Here is a 13,670-nt window from a genome sequence, read left to right on the forward strand (position 1 = left end):
ATGCAGCCCTGCCTGGCCACAGTGGGGACACAGGGTAACGTGTGAGAGGTCTGAGAGCCTCTGCTGGGATAAGGTTTTCCTCCTCCCGGGTGACAAGGTCCAGCTCCCCCAGCTTCCAGGAGCTGAATGCCTCGGAACTTCAAGAGTGTGGCAAAATGCAGAGCTGTGCAGAGCTGCATTTAGAATCCTGTTTCTGGAACTTACTGCAGGACTTTGGAGAAGTTGCGGAGCCCTTCTGTTTGGTTTTTTATACTTATAAAATAGGGCCCAGGCTCCTTGTGGGTTGCCGTGAGATGAAATGTGATGTGTATTAGGAGTGCAAAAGTTATTACCCCCGGGCTTCCCTGGTGGCGCAGTGGTTGAGAGTCCGCCTGCCGATGCAGGGGACATGGGTTCGTGCCCCGGTCCGGGAAGATCCCACATGCCGCAGAGTGGCTGGGCCCGTGAGCCATGGCCGCTGGGCCTGCGCGTCCGGAGCCTGTGCTCCGCAATGGGAGAGGCCACAACAGTGAGAGGCCCGCATACCGCAAAAAAAAAAAAAAAAAAAAAGTTATTACTCCCAGTTGTGCATATCTGTTCTTTCAGTACATTGGAGAAGTCTGTGGAGGCGCAGAAAGGGAGAGTGACTTGGTTCTGCACGCTGGACCAGTGAGATGGTTGTGATGACTAGTATCACACCAGCGCAGGGAGGGTTCCCCGCTGTGTGAGGAGCTTCCATCTGCTCCCTTCTCCAGGGGATCTGCTCGGGGGGCCCCTCTGGAAAGGGTGGAGGGGGCACATTGCCTGAGTTCTAGTTCTGGCTTTGCCCCCCAACCACCTGTATGACCTCTGGTGTGTCACTTGCCCTCCATTTGCCTCACTTTCCAGACTCCTTTGGAAATCGGTGAGGACCAGCCTCCCTCACCTCCCAGGGTGTTTGTTGACATAAAAGCAAATAATGTAGATGTGCAAGTGTTGTTATGAGAACGCCATGGGGTATCTTATGACTGAGAGTGGGGTGAGTGGGGGGTGGCCTTGTCCTCTCTCTCTCCCTTCCTTCCATGAGCAAGCTATTTAATCATCATAGCCACAAAGAACTAAACTAGGAGCACGGGGGAGAAGCATTTCTGTTAAAGTGATTGCTCATCGATGTGGTCATATCCGTTTCCAGAGGTTCTGAGGAGAGACTTTGAAGTTGGTTTAACACTTGACACCTGTTCTGCTGTCAGGTGCTGGACTGGGGGCTGGTCAGATCTGAGTTTCACAAGTCCATGAGTCAGTTTATTCCTCAGCTCTTAGATAACGCTCTACAGGACAACCACATTTTAATGGTGAAAATCTCTTGACTGTGTTAAAAATGCAGGTGGAAAAGGCTGGAAGGTAATGTACCAAAACGTTGACTGATGGTTCATACTTGAATTCTCAGTGAGCTTTTCTTTTTTTCTTTCTACCCTTCTTCTGTACTTGGCAACCTTTCAAGAATGAGTTTTGTTGTTTGGAATCCAAAAAATATATGCACCTCCTCATGCAAATTGAATGTAATGCTATTTCAGATTAGAAAAATAGGGATTTTGAAAGTTTGTGATCTGCAGTATACTGAAGAGGCCTAGTGTATCTAGAAAATTCCCAAAGGCAAGCTGGGCCCACCCAGGTGGAGACTTCCCTTGAGCTCAGCACAGGCCCCCCCCCCCCCCCCCCCCCCGTCCTCTCCCGCAGCTGCTCGGAGCCGGGCCAGTGGCCACAAGTCTCCCCTGCAGGTCAGGCCTTCCTTACAGAGCGGGAAGTTTGGTGAGCATCACATACCAGTTTCAGTGGGTCTGGAGGATTAATGAGCTGCTAAAACTCGCCTTCTTCATCTCCTGAAGCTTCCTTTTGAACGACAGATTCCAAATACAACCTACCACAGCCATGTTCCACCTCCCACTGTACTTCTGATTTGTTTGCTTAAACACACGCTCCCAAGCAGCGCCTCTGTTCCTACTATTGCTTCGGAGAGTTTAAGCCAAAAAAGGTGCCAGAAAACAGCTTTATGAAAGAGCTCGGCAACCTCAGAGCATGAAAAGGACTCCAGAATGACCCTGTTTCCAGGTCTCCCTGTCAATTAAACTTTGAAATTAGTCTAAATTGTTAATCCTTACGTGTAAATGCTTGAATCAATCAGAATCAATCAGTTAAAAACCCTGAAATCCTTCCCTTTCTCAAGCAAAACTCCCTTTCTAACCACCTCATTTCAGACTGTTTCTCTGGTGGAGAATTTCCTTGCATTCCCCTAATACAGCCGTTTCTTAACTCCTTACTTTCTCGCTTCCACATTCGAGTTTAGGCCTCATCATGTCACCACCAGATGACTGTAATCGGTCTCCCTGCTTCTGGGCTCTTGTTTCTCTGTACATTTCCACCAGATCAATCCTGCTGGAAAATAGAGTTGATCGGGTCACTTCCAATCCACAGCCTTCATTGAGCTCCCATTGCCCTCACTGAATGGAGCAGGTTGGTGAGCCCTTCCCAGTGCAATTCGCAGCCTCCAGGCCACGCACTCCCGGCAGAGAGTGGCTGTGAACCATCATGCCAAGGGCCTTGTGCCTTCTCCCTGAGCCTTTGCTCAGACGCCGCCCTTCACCTTTGCCCACTCATCCCTCACGGGCCACAGCCCGCTCGTTCTCAGCTTGGGTGCTATCTCCTCATGAATTCTGTATTTATTACATACCTTCCTCCCTACCCCCATCCCCACCCCCGCCCCCATGAAAGTCAATTTGTTCTTATTTCCTTCCTCTGAGGCCCATTAGCATGCTAGGAAATTGTTCTTCTCTTGCTTTAGCAACGTATGAAACAGTTTGGGGATGCGTCTGCTCAGCTGATTGGAAGATCCATGGAGGGGCCACGGCTACCTCACTCTTTCGGGTTTCTCCACACTCTCTAGCTGAGTGCCTTGAGCCGCCTCTCTTTGTTGAATGTAACTGAATAATGGGATTCAAAAATGACTTTTAATGAGGCATCTAGAATAGATTTAAGAAATATGCTCATTGTTTCTTACCTTCTTTCGTGAAGAGTGGAAAACATTCAGTGCTATCCCATTTTAGTATCGATAGAGTGCTGTGAAATGATAGTTTTGCAGCTACTTAAGATGTTGAGGCCTGGGCATCTTTGCTACTTTCCAGCTTGAGTAAACTTTCTCTAAAAAACAGAATAATTTCGGTTCCATGAGAAAATGGGGGCATGGAGGGATAGAGGTGTGTAAGGGTTTTGGCGTTGGCCCAACGTGGGGTCAGATCTTGGCTCTTGAGAAGTTATTGAATCTTTCTGATAGGACTTCAGGTTCTCCATTGGCAAAATGTTGATAATATCTGCCTAAGCTGTTGTGAGGATTGCAGGATGATGGATGGAAGCATCTAGGACAGTGCCTGGCACATAGGCATGCCCAAAGTGCAATAATGGGTTATTATTTTCCTAGCCATTACACATGGTTCAGTTGGAAATTGGGGCATCTGTTAAGTGCAGCTGCAGACTGCAAACCAACTTTACATATTTCAAGAGCTCACCTTGCACAATGGCTTTTATTAAAATGTGAGATTGTTCATAAAGCAGAGGATTACTTGACAGCTGACTCTGAAAATGGGGCTCGAGCTCACACAGAAGGGCCAGGTGTGCTGCTATGCCATGCTGGGCATTTCTTCCTCAGCAGGTGAGCTTTTCAGGCCAGAACAAGCAGATGTGTGGTTTTCTGGGATGAGAAGGCAGGATGGGGTCCTGTTTGCTCTTTTGCAGCGTGTGGCTTCGAAGGGCAGCAGTGTGAAAGGCTGGGCCCTGGAACTGTGCTAATGGAGCTCTCACATGTGCATGGCTTAAAAACAGAACGGTAAAAAATTCATCACTCTGATTGTGTCTCCATGGGGGAAAAGACTAAGAAAGGACCAGAGAAGAGAATGGGGTCAGTTAGATAACTGGTAGTTGAGTACTTATCATGTACTAGGCACTGCTTTTGGGTGCTGAGGGCAGTGAGGGGAGTGGTGGTGCAGAATATAAAGATGATAAGATATAGTCCCTCCTGAGTCTGGGCTTTTTTAAAAAAAATATTTTTTGAGTCCTGGACTCTTGAAAATATGGTAAAAGTTTTGGACTTTCTCCAAGGAAAATGTGTACATACACATACCATTTTACATACAATTCCAGGGGGCTCATGGATTCCTTGAAGTTCGTTTAAGGATTCTAAGTTAAGAACCCTTTATTTAGTAATTACAATCTAGTGAAACAACATGAACACGGACATTGGATTCAGAAACACCTGGTTCGAGTTTGGTTCCACCCCCTTGCCAGCTATGTGTCTCACTGAATGAATGATCTTGGATAACTTAACCTTTCTAAGCCTTAGACATCTCATGTAGATGAGAATAACAGCAGGATCTCATGGGGTTGTAGTGAAGATGAAATAATAAACAAAACGATTAGCACAGTGCCTGGCATGTGGCAAATGCTCAATAAATGTTAACACATAATTATTACTAGTGAGCCTGTTATTAGGGAGCCATGAAAGTACAGCAGGAGATTAATTCCTATTAGCATCTGGGAGGAGAATATGAACCACGGTTTTCAGTGGAGGTCCTTGTTATATGAAAGAATGTGAAGAACAACATGGTGGGTTTTTTTTTTTTTCTGTATAAACAACACATTTATGGTAACTGTCTTCTGCCCATTGGTAAAAAAGGGCCACCACAACAGCATTCCATAGGGGTGTTTCTGTGGTTATGTGCTCCATGAAAATGACCTCATTGGAGGGAATAAATCTCGCAATGACTGCTAAATGCAAACAGTGTTATAGTCCATCAGCAATAATGAAGAAAAAGGATAAATGGTAACAGTTATGAGCTTCTGAGGGGTTACCATGAGCCAGGCATTGTGTTAAGTGCCTCACATTTGTGTGGCTTGCAGTGTCCTTTCTGATGAAGCTTGATCACTTAGAAGAGCCGAAGTCAAACATAAAGCACTTTCACTGGGTGTAGCTGGAAGTCAGCAGGCTGTGTGTGTGTGTGTGTGTGTGTGTGTGTGCGCGCACGTGCACACATGCATGCAGGCTAGCTAAAACAGAGCTTCTTTTTATCAGCCTTCACTCATTTGACTGCTTTCTGAGCCACGAGTTCAAACATTTTGGAATGTGCCTGTTGAACACGAAGGTTTGTAAGATTACAACCACAAGACTCAGAAAGATCCTGAGCTTGGGGGAGAGTTACAATTAACCTCATAAAGAGCGCAGATGAAAGCCGTTCCCATAGTTACAATCAAAGACACTTTAGGCCACTCTTTCCCCAGAGGAAAAGTTGCTTTTTACGGCGTGTTTTAAAGTTTTATTTCAAAAACAGTCAGCATCTTTAAGCAGAATGTAGTATGCTTCCCAGGCTGTCCCTTGCAATGTGTTTCCAGTTTTCTCAATTGTATTACCAAGTTTCTGGATGTGCCATGAGTTGCTACCCTCATCAGATTCGCATTCAGGAGGATTTAGCCTGATGTTCTTGTGCTCGTAGCAAGAACGCTCTCCCAAACCTCCTTGCTCTTTTCATTCCGAGAGGAGAGTTCAGAGGCAGCATTATTATGTGTGAAGAGATTATCTTTATCGTTCTCTCACTTTTCAGTCAAGGAAACCGAGGCCCAGAGAAGAGATGAAACACAGTTCTACCCAGTACTCTTGACTACACCCAGCACCCACTGCTCCTAAAACTCAAGAAACCAGTTTCTCACCCACATCCTGGGTTGGAATGCTTCCTCATTGTGTCCTAGGTCTCTGCGCACACAGGGGTTTATCTGTGTGTGTGCATTTTAATTTAAGCGCTTAAACTTATTTACAAAACAGATAAAGAGGGCTTCCCTGGTGGCTCAGTGGTTGAGAGTCCGCCTGCTGATGCGGGGGGTGCGGGTTCGTACCCCGATCTGGGAGGATCCCACGTGCCGCGGAGCGGCTGGGCCCGTGAGTCATGGCCGCTGAGCCTGTGCGTCCGGAGCCTGTGCTCCGCAACGGGAGAGGCCACAACAGTGAGAGGCCCGCGTACCGCAAAAAAAAAAACAAACAAAAAAAACAAATAAAGAGTCACAGATGTAGAAAACAAACTTATGGTTACCAAGGGGGGAAAAAGTGGGGGGAGGGATAAATTGGGAGATTGGGACTGACATGTACACATTACTATATATAAAATAGATAACTAATAAGAACCTACTGTATAGCACAGGGAACTCTACTCAGTACTCTGTAATGACCTGTATGGGAAAAGAATCTAAAAAAGAGTGGATATATGTATATGTATAACTGATTCACTTTGCTATACAGCAGAAACTAACACAACATTGTAAATCAACCACACTCCAATAAAAATTAATTAAAAGAGAAACAAAAAATATCAGTGCTTAAATATCATGTCTTTTTCTAAGATGTAGAAACTGTGACTAGTGCCTTTCAATAATATCCTTTAATTGAGCACCTCAGTGTTGCAGGGAATGACCAATAGTCTGATAGCACCTGATACCTGATAGGTGTTACAGTACTGCTGTGGTCAGTTTGCAACTATGATTGCGTGGAATTTCAAGGTTAGTGAAACTTACATCTCTCTTGGTCTGCCTGCTTCACTCCTAGTGTAGTCTGTTTTCCTGGGTCTCACTGTCCCCTGAGCACAACCTTCAGCTTGCCTTGGATTTTGTTGTTTGAAGAGCACTTTATATGCTTTCTCCACCATAATATGCCTTCTGACACTGACTAGATGAAAGCTCGGAGTTTGACCAAATCCTGACTTTGTTTGGATGTGCACATTTCCTTTATACATCGCACAGGACTATTGTAGTGACCTTCTCACCTGTCACAGTGCCTGCAGTCTGTTTCTTATTTATTTATTTATTTATTTTGGCTGTGCCACGCAGCATATAGGAGCTTACTTCCATGACCGGGGATCGAACCTGCGACCCCCCGCATTGGAAGGCGGATTCTTTACCACTGGACCCCCAGGGAAGTTCCCTGCAGTCTGTTTCTTGACCAGTCTTTGCTGCTGTGCTGGTTGTGTGCTCTATTAAGAACAGAGCCAATCTTACCAGCCACCTGTTAAAAACCCTGTAAGTTCCCCCGTTGCCTAGAGCAGGGGCGGCAAACGATTTTATTTCAGATGTCAATTCCAGTTGTTTGGTAGTGGCTGCCTGAAGTGTCATAAAGTGCCATGATTTGTATTGCCTGACATGTAGGGAGAAGCGCTGATAGCAGACGTGCAGTGTCCTCCCTAGCCAAGAGGGCAAAGTGTCAACTTTGTAAAAAAATTTATTTTATTTATTTATTTTTCGCTGCGTTGGGTCTTCGTTGCTGCATGCGGACTTTCTCTAGTTGCAGGGAAAGGGGGCTACTCTTCGTTGAGGTGCGCAGGCTTCTCATTGCCATGGCTTCTCTTGTTGCGGAGCACGGTCTCTAGGCGCACAGGCTTCAGTAGTTGTGGCGTGTGGGCTCTAGAGTGCAGGCTCAGTAGTTGTGGCACACGGGCTTAGTTGCTCCGCAGCATGTGGGATCTTCCTGGACCAGGGCTTGAACCCATGTCCCCTGCATTGGCAGGCGGATTCTTAACCACGGCGCCACCAGGTAAGCCCCAAAGTGTCAACTTCTAAACATGGCATGTCAGACACTTCCTGATCTGGTTTCTGCCCACCTATCACTTACCCCTCCCCAGCTGGCTTCCTCCCTCTGTGCACTGCTTCCCCAACACCCCTGCCACCGTGCCAACATGGCTTTGTATCTGCCGAACTTCTGCCTGAAATCCCTTGCCTGTTGCCTCCCCTTGCTTCTCCATTGCCTTCTCACCCTTCAACATCAACTAAGTATAATGTGGGATCTTCCCGGACCGGGGCACGAACCTGTGTCCCCTGCATTGGCAGGCGGACTCTCAACCACTGCGCCACCAGGGAAGCCCTGAGCCCTGCTTTTTTACTAAGGAGAGGACGTGTCATTTCTTTGAGTCTTAGGCTATTCATGTTGTAAACTGGGAATCATAATACTATGCCAGGTTGTTGAGTGGTTTAGAAATAGGATTTCTAAAATGTGAGGATACAATAGTAAGTCCTCAGTAAATGGTGACTATTATTGGTTATCTACTTTAATCTCAATTTTGTGAGGCACAGTAGGAATTAATTTTAAATGCTGTAACTGAAACTCAAATTATTTCCTTAGGGTCATGGTCATAGATCAAATAAATTACCGAGTTAGAATTTAAACTCAGGTCCTAGTGGCATCAGGGCCTCTTTCTTATATCATGCGTTTTTATAAAAAATGGCAATGGTCTCAAACATACAAAAAAAAAAGGTAAAAACAGTATAAAGAATTCTGTATCTCCTCCACCTCGCTCAGATTTTCCAGGTGTTAATATTTCATCTCCATTTCCACTCACCCTCTCTTCCTCTCTACACGTGCACGTGGCCACACGACACACATCTTTTTTCTGACATGCTCATCACCACTAGTGTTGCCCCAAACAAGGACCTCTCCTCCTGCATTATCATTGTATAAGCATCCCAACCAGGAGATCAGCATTGATACAACAATACTCACTGTACAGTCTATAGACCCCATTCAGACTTATCCGAGCATTCCAACAATGTCCCCTTTTCCTTTCTGGTCCAGGATCCTATCTAGGAGCATGCATTCTATTTAGTTATCTTACCACATCAGTATCCTTTAACCTGGAAACATTCCTCCGTCTTTTCCCTGTGTCTCATGCCCTTGAAAGACCTTTCATTCTGTAGGACAACCTTTCACTTTGGTCTGTCCATTGGTTTCCTCATAATTAGACTCAGGCCATGCACTGAGATATTCCTGGTGTATCACGTCAAGAGACACATGATGATGACCTGTCTTATCACTGGTGATGTTAACCTTGATCATCTGGTCATGATGGGGTCTGCCAGGTGTCTCCACTGTACAGCTGCCATTTTCCCTTTGTATTTACTTACTATGGTATATGGTATTATACTAATATCCTGTTCCTCATCACAATATCACCCATCAACCTTATCATCCATGGTCGACTCCCACCTGCATGCACCACCACCGTGGTTGCTGAATAGAAATAATCTATTTCCACCATTTCTGCATTTATTACTTGGCTTTCTACTGTAAGAAAGAGGGTTCCCTTCTCCTCCATTTATACATGTATGTTCAGTATAGACTCATGGTTCTATTTTAACCAATGGGTTATAACCTGTTAACTATCATTTTAATCCTCAAATTGTTCCTGATTTGTTTCTACAAGCTGGCTCTGTCCTCTTGACAGATGCCCATCATTTATTAAGCATTTCCTTATATTCTGACACAGATGTCCCAGGATCATCTTGTATTTTCTCTGCTCCAACTCTGAAATCAACTTTTCTTCAAATTGTTCTGATTCATTTTAGTGGAGGGTGATATTTAGAAACCAAAATTTGATTGTTCACTGTGCTCATTGCTTCTGTATGCACACACACAGTCGTGCATATAAATATGTATATATACACACACACAAATACAGAAAAAATAAATATTTTATCTATTTTTTATTTAAAAACCCATCACTTTACACCAGTACTTCTAATTCCAATCCAACACCTCAGAGGTCTTTCCAGCCTTCTTTCCATGTTCAGAAATCCCTTCTCAGAGTGAGAAACCTGACTCCTTTTATTCTCACTATATTTACTTATTTGTTCAGTGTAACTAATCTTCCTGACTATCTGGCTGCCTCTTCTGTCTGCCACCTCCGTATCTACAGCCTCTTACTGCCTGCTTTCTTGGCCCTCGGGGATGCTGCCACCAATGTCTTCATAAGGCATAAGGCCTTCTTCTTTTGCCTCCCCCCATTTCTGAATGCTGAGTACCAATGTTAAGAAGTGGAGATAAGAAGTAATGGATATGTGCTTTTAGGCAGGGAATATGTGCTTTCTCTTTTCTCCACCCAACATGGTACATGATATAATAGGAACTTTATGAATGCTGTATGAATGAATGAATAAATGGATCAATGAACAAATGGAAGAGTAAACAAACTTGTACTACTATTGTGCATTGTTTATCTTGTGAATGTTATGTTGGGATTATCAGAGGATGAGAATAGAATAGGTAAGACCAAAGCATCTTCTCTATCCAGGAAGATTTTTGTCTCTTTTCACCCTTGTAAGCAACTTTGGAAGGCTACAGGGGAAAGGGGCAGATATGGGAATACCTGCTCAAGCAGCCAGAGAAGCTAAATGAAACTCTGGAGTCAGTTGACAGATGAGCTTGTCTTTGTATCCAGCACAGCTCCAGGGGACCCTTTAACCAGGAGGTATAATGATATAATGATGGGAACAAGTGCAAGACAGTCTGAGCTTTGGCTGCTTCATTTTGTTTGAGATTCGTGTGTGTGTGTGTGTGTGTGTGTGTGTTTTAGAGCTAATAGAAGGCAACACTCCAGAGTAAATAGTTCTTGTCCCCCTATGTGATTTCTGAAATTCTATTTGGCTTGCAGTATTTCATGACATTTTTGTCCAACTCCATTGGGATGTGCAACTTTACGGCAACCATGTTGACAGTTACTAGACAGTTGCTAGCGTAAAGGTGCTAGTGCTTTAGAATCCTCTCTAGTAGTGTGCAACTGGAAATAAATGTGCATATTAGTTTTGTGAATACTTAAAACCCATTACCATTCCATTAGAGTTTTCACCAATGCTTACATGGTACCTGAATGTACTACATGACAATACATAAAAATGCCTTATTTTGTTAGAATCACTTTGACAACAGATTCTGTTGGGTGACCACTCAAAGTATCCCCATCTATCTTGCCTGTTGCCCACTGTGGTGACCAAAGACACCTGATCCTTGACTTCGCAGCTCCCCTTGCTGCTGGGTGTGGCTTATGACCTGATTCCAGTTAGTGAAAAGGTTTATGGGAAGTAGCTTTCACTTTTCCTTTGTCTGGTTGCAGAAGGTTGGGTTCCTGAGTACCTGAGGCCGCTGACACTGTGTTCTCTCAATGGGCTTTCTCTCCCTGAATGTTGTCTAGGTTGGGGATGGTCTCTGCCTTCAATCCTGAAGGACTCAAGGTTTAGAGTAGTGTGGGCACCAAGTGGAGAAAAAGAGCTAGGGGAAGAGCAAAGGGGAGAGGATGAGGAAAGGGATGGAGTCTGACGGAAACTTGGGGGAGGCCCACCCTTGGCACCTCAGGCTTCTTAGAGGTTCAGAGATGGACACCCAGGTCCACTCCCTCGTTCATGCCCTTGTGTGCCTTTTGCACTGAGCTGGTCCTCTAACTGCCCTTTGCAGCTGTGGGCTCTGTGCAGCGTGACTCACAACCTGAGGATTTGGGTCTTTTGTAAGCCTTTTGGTCTAAGGGCAGGTTGTTGTTAAGACTGAGATAATACAGATAAAGAGTTAAGAGCTGTGCCTGGTACATAGTCAGTGCTCAATAAATGTTGAGTATTCATATTGTTACCTTTGAAGGTGTACAAATCTACTGGTGTACAGATTTTCTACCTTTATGAAAAGCCAAAGGCCCCATGGAGAAGAGTTTTCATCCAGGTTAATGGAAACGTATGGTGTTTATTTCTTCAGTGGTTTGAGAAGGGAAAGAGGAGGTCACTTTGCAAAGGTGATAGTGAACCAAGAATTTTATTTTTGTGAATCTCATTTTTTTGGTAAAGGGCTGTCTTCTACCAGAAATCAAGAATGGAATTAATAGCCATCGTGTGTGTATATCTGCCTGTTCTCTCCTAACACCTCCTCATTCCCTAGAACTTTGCCAGCATCTGGGAGGTCCAGTAAGAAATGCTCTTTAAATCCTCTGCATTCTTCCAGAAGCCCAAGGGGTTTAACAAGTTCTGATTTTAGCTAAAACATATAAACCTAAAAAGAAAAAAGTACAATTTCTGTAACTTGGTTTTTTATGCCAGAAATCTTTGTGTGTTTGTCAGGTAACAAAGTAAAACTTGAATCTTTTGTTATTGGTTATTGGGCAGTTGATATAAAGCAGGATATTTGTTCAGTGATAAGAGTGGGTTGCCTTTAACATTTTATAAGGTCATGTTTTATCGAAGGAGTGGGTTTTACACTATCAGTATAAAGTTAATATCAGTAAATTTGAATTTCCAGAGCAAAGACTATATTGAAAAAGTACAGTTGGAAAGAGGTAATTTAAAAAATCTCCCTTTAAGCTAAACATCTGAGGAGAAGTAGAGAAAAATCATTAATGAAATCAGAGATCACTTGGATATGATGAATTATGAACACACAGCACAGTGAAGTAATTTCATTCCAGCTGCTCATCTGTGGTCATAATTAAACTGGAAATTCAGCCTCCTGCTTTTTTGGGGCGGGGGTGGTGATCTCGTAACAGTGACTTCAGTCCCTAAGAATCAAATGCTTGTTTAAAAATATTTCTGGTACTCAAAGGAATAAATTTAGCTCAATAAGGCTATTTTTCTAAAATCATTCCACTCATTGTTTAAATGATTTTTCTCTCACTTTAATGACATTATAGGAGATTTGGCTCAAATTTTGAAAAGCTCCTTAGAGGCAGAGAGAAAAAAAATGTAGATTAGCATTGGTAAATCTTTTTTGATGGAGGATATAACAGTAGTTGAAATTTTGGTATCAGTTGAAATTCCAAAGGTTTCTAGAATTGAAGCAAGCAGCAGTGGGGCACGGGGAATACTCAGTTTATGATGGTAAGGTCAGTAGCTTATGAGCAAGCAGTGGAGAAAATCCTCACAGCTGAAATTAGGCATTGGCTACTAGATTCAGATCTGTTCTGTCTGCGTGTCTTGCTTGGCCCCTTGCTGCTCTGAAGGACAAAAGTACTCCTTTCTGTGGCTGCTTAGGTGGGAAATGATATTGGGTAGGAGGGCTGGGGCTGGGGAGAGGTGATGGGAACCATTTCCTCATTACCCACAGCGTGAGACAGGTCCACATTTAGAGAAGGAAAGGTTCCCAGAAATCTTGACACAGCAAGACCTTGGCATTGAAAACCTAGCATGGAGGCTAAGGTACCTCAGCACCAAGTTTTGGAGCCCAAGGCAATGGAATATCAATAAATACAGTGAAGTGCCTCATAATTCCTCAGTAATTCACAAGGCCCTTGACAGCTCCCAGGCCTGTCGGTAACTCCCTATAGGACATAAAAAGCATGCTTGTACCCTAGATACGGGATGCTGGGCTGATTTTCTGAAGGAGATGGAGCGCAGCTGTGCCTGGAGACCTGCTCTTTGGACCTTTGGCCCCGTGCAAGTTGTTGCCAGTTCACCTGCTGAAACTCAAAGCAGGAATCCTGGGCTGTATTTCATGTGTGCGTGGATGGCTTCAGGGAGGGCATGCACCTCAGCTGATGGCCAGTGTTTTATTTACATATTCACCAGAACTTCCAGTTCTTTCCCCCAACTTGAAGCTAAGAGAAGAGGATGAGTTTTGTGTGAAGTACTGCTTGGGGGTAATTTGACCTCCAAGATGACAGCTCAGGGTAATCCTAGCCAGCCCCTAATCCTTCCAAAGGGGCTATGAAAACAGCACTTGGTTGTTGTTTATGCAAAATAGGGAAGGGGCGTGTTTGGAGGGAGAAATTTTGCAACAGATTAATGCATGTGGAGCAGCTGATGTCAGCTGGCTGGTGGAGATTAACATGGTGTACAGCACCCCGTTGTCTTTTTACCTTAATTAATTAGATGAGACATTTAATATG

Source organism: Mesoplodon densirostris, chromosome 6 (assembly GCF_025265405.1).
Source record: "Mesoplodon densirostris isolate mMesDen1 chromosome 6, mMesDen1 primary haplotype, whole genome shotgun sequence".
Taxonomy (NCBI): Eukaryota; Metazoa; Chordata; class Mammalia; order Artiodactyla; family Ziphiidae; genus Mesoplodon; species Mesoplodon densirostris.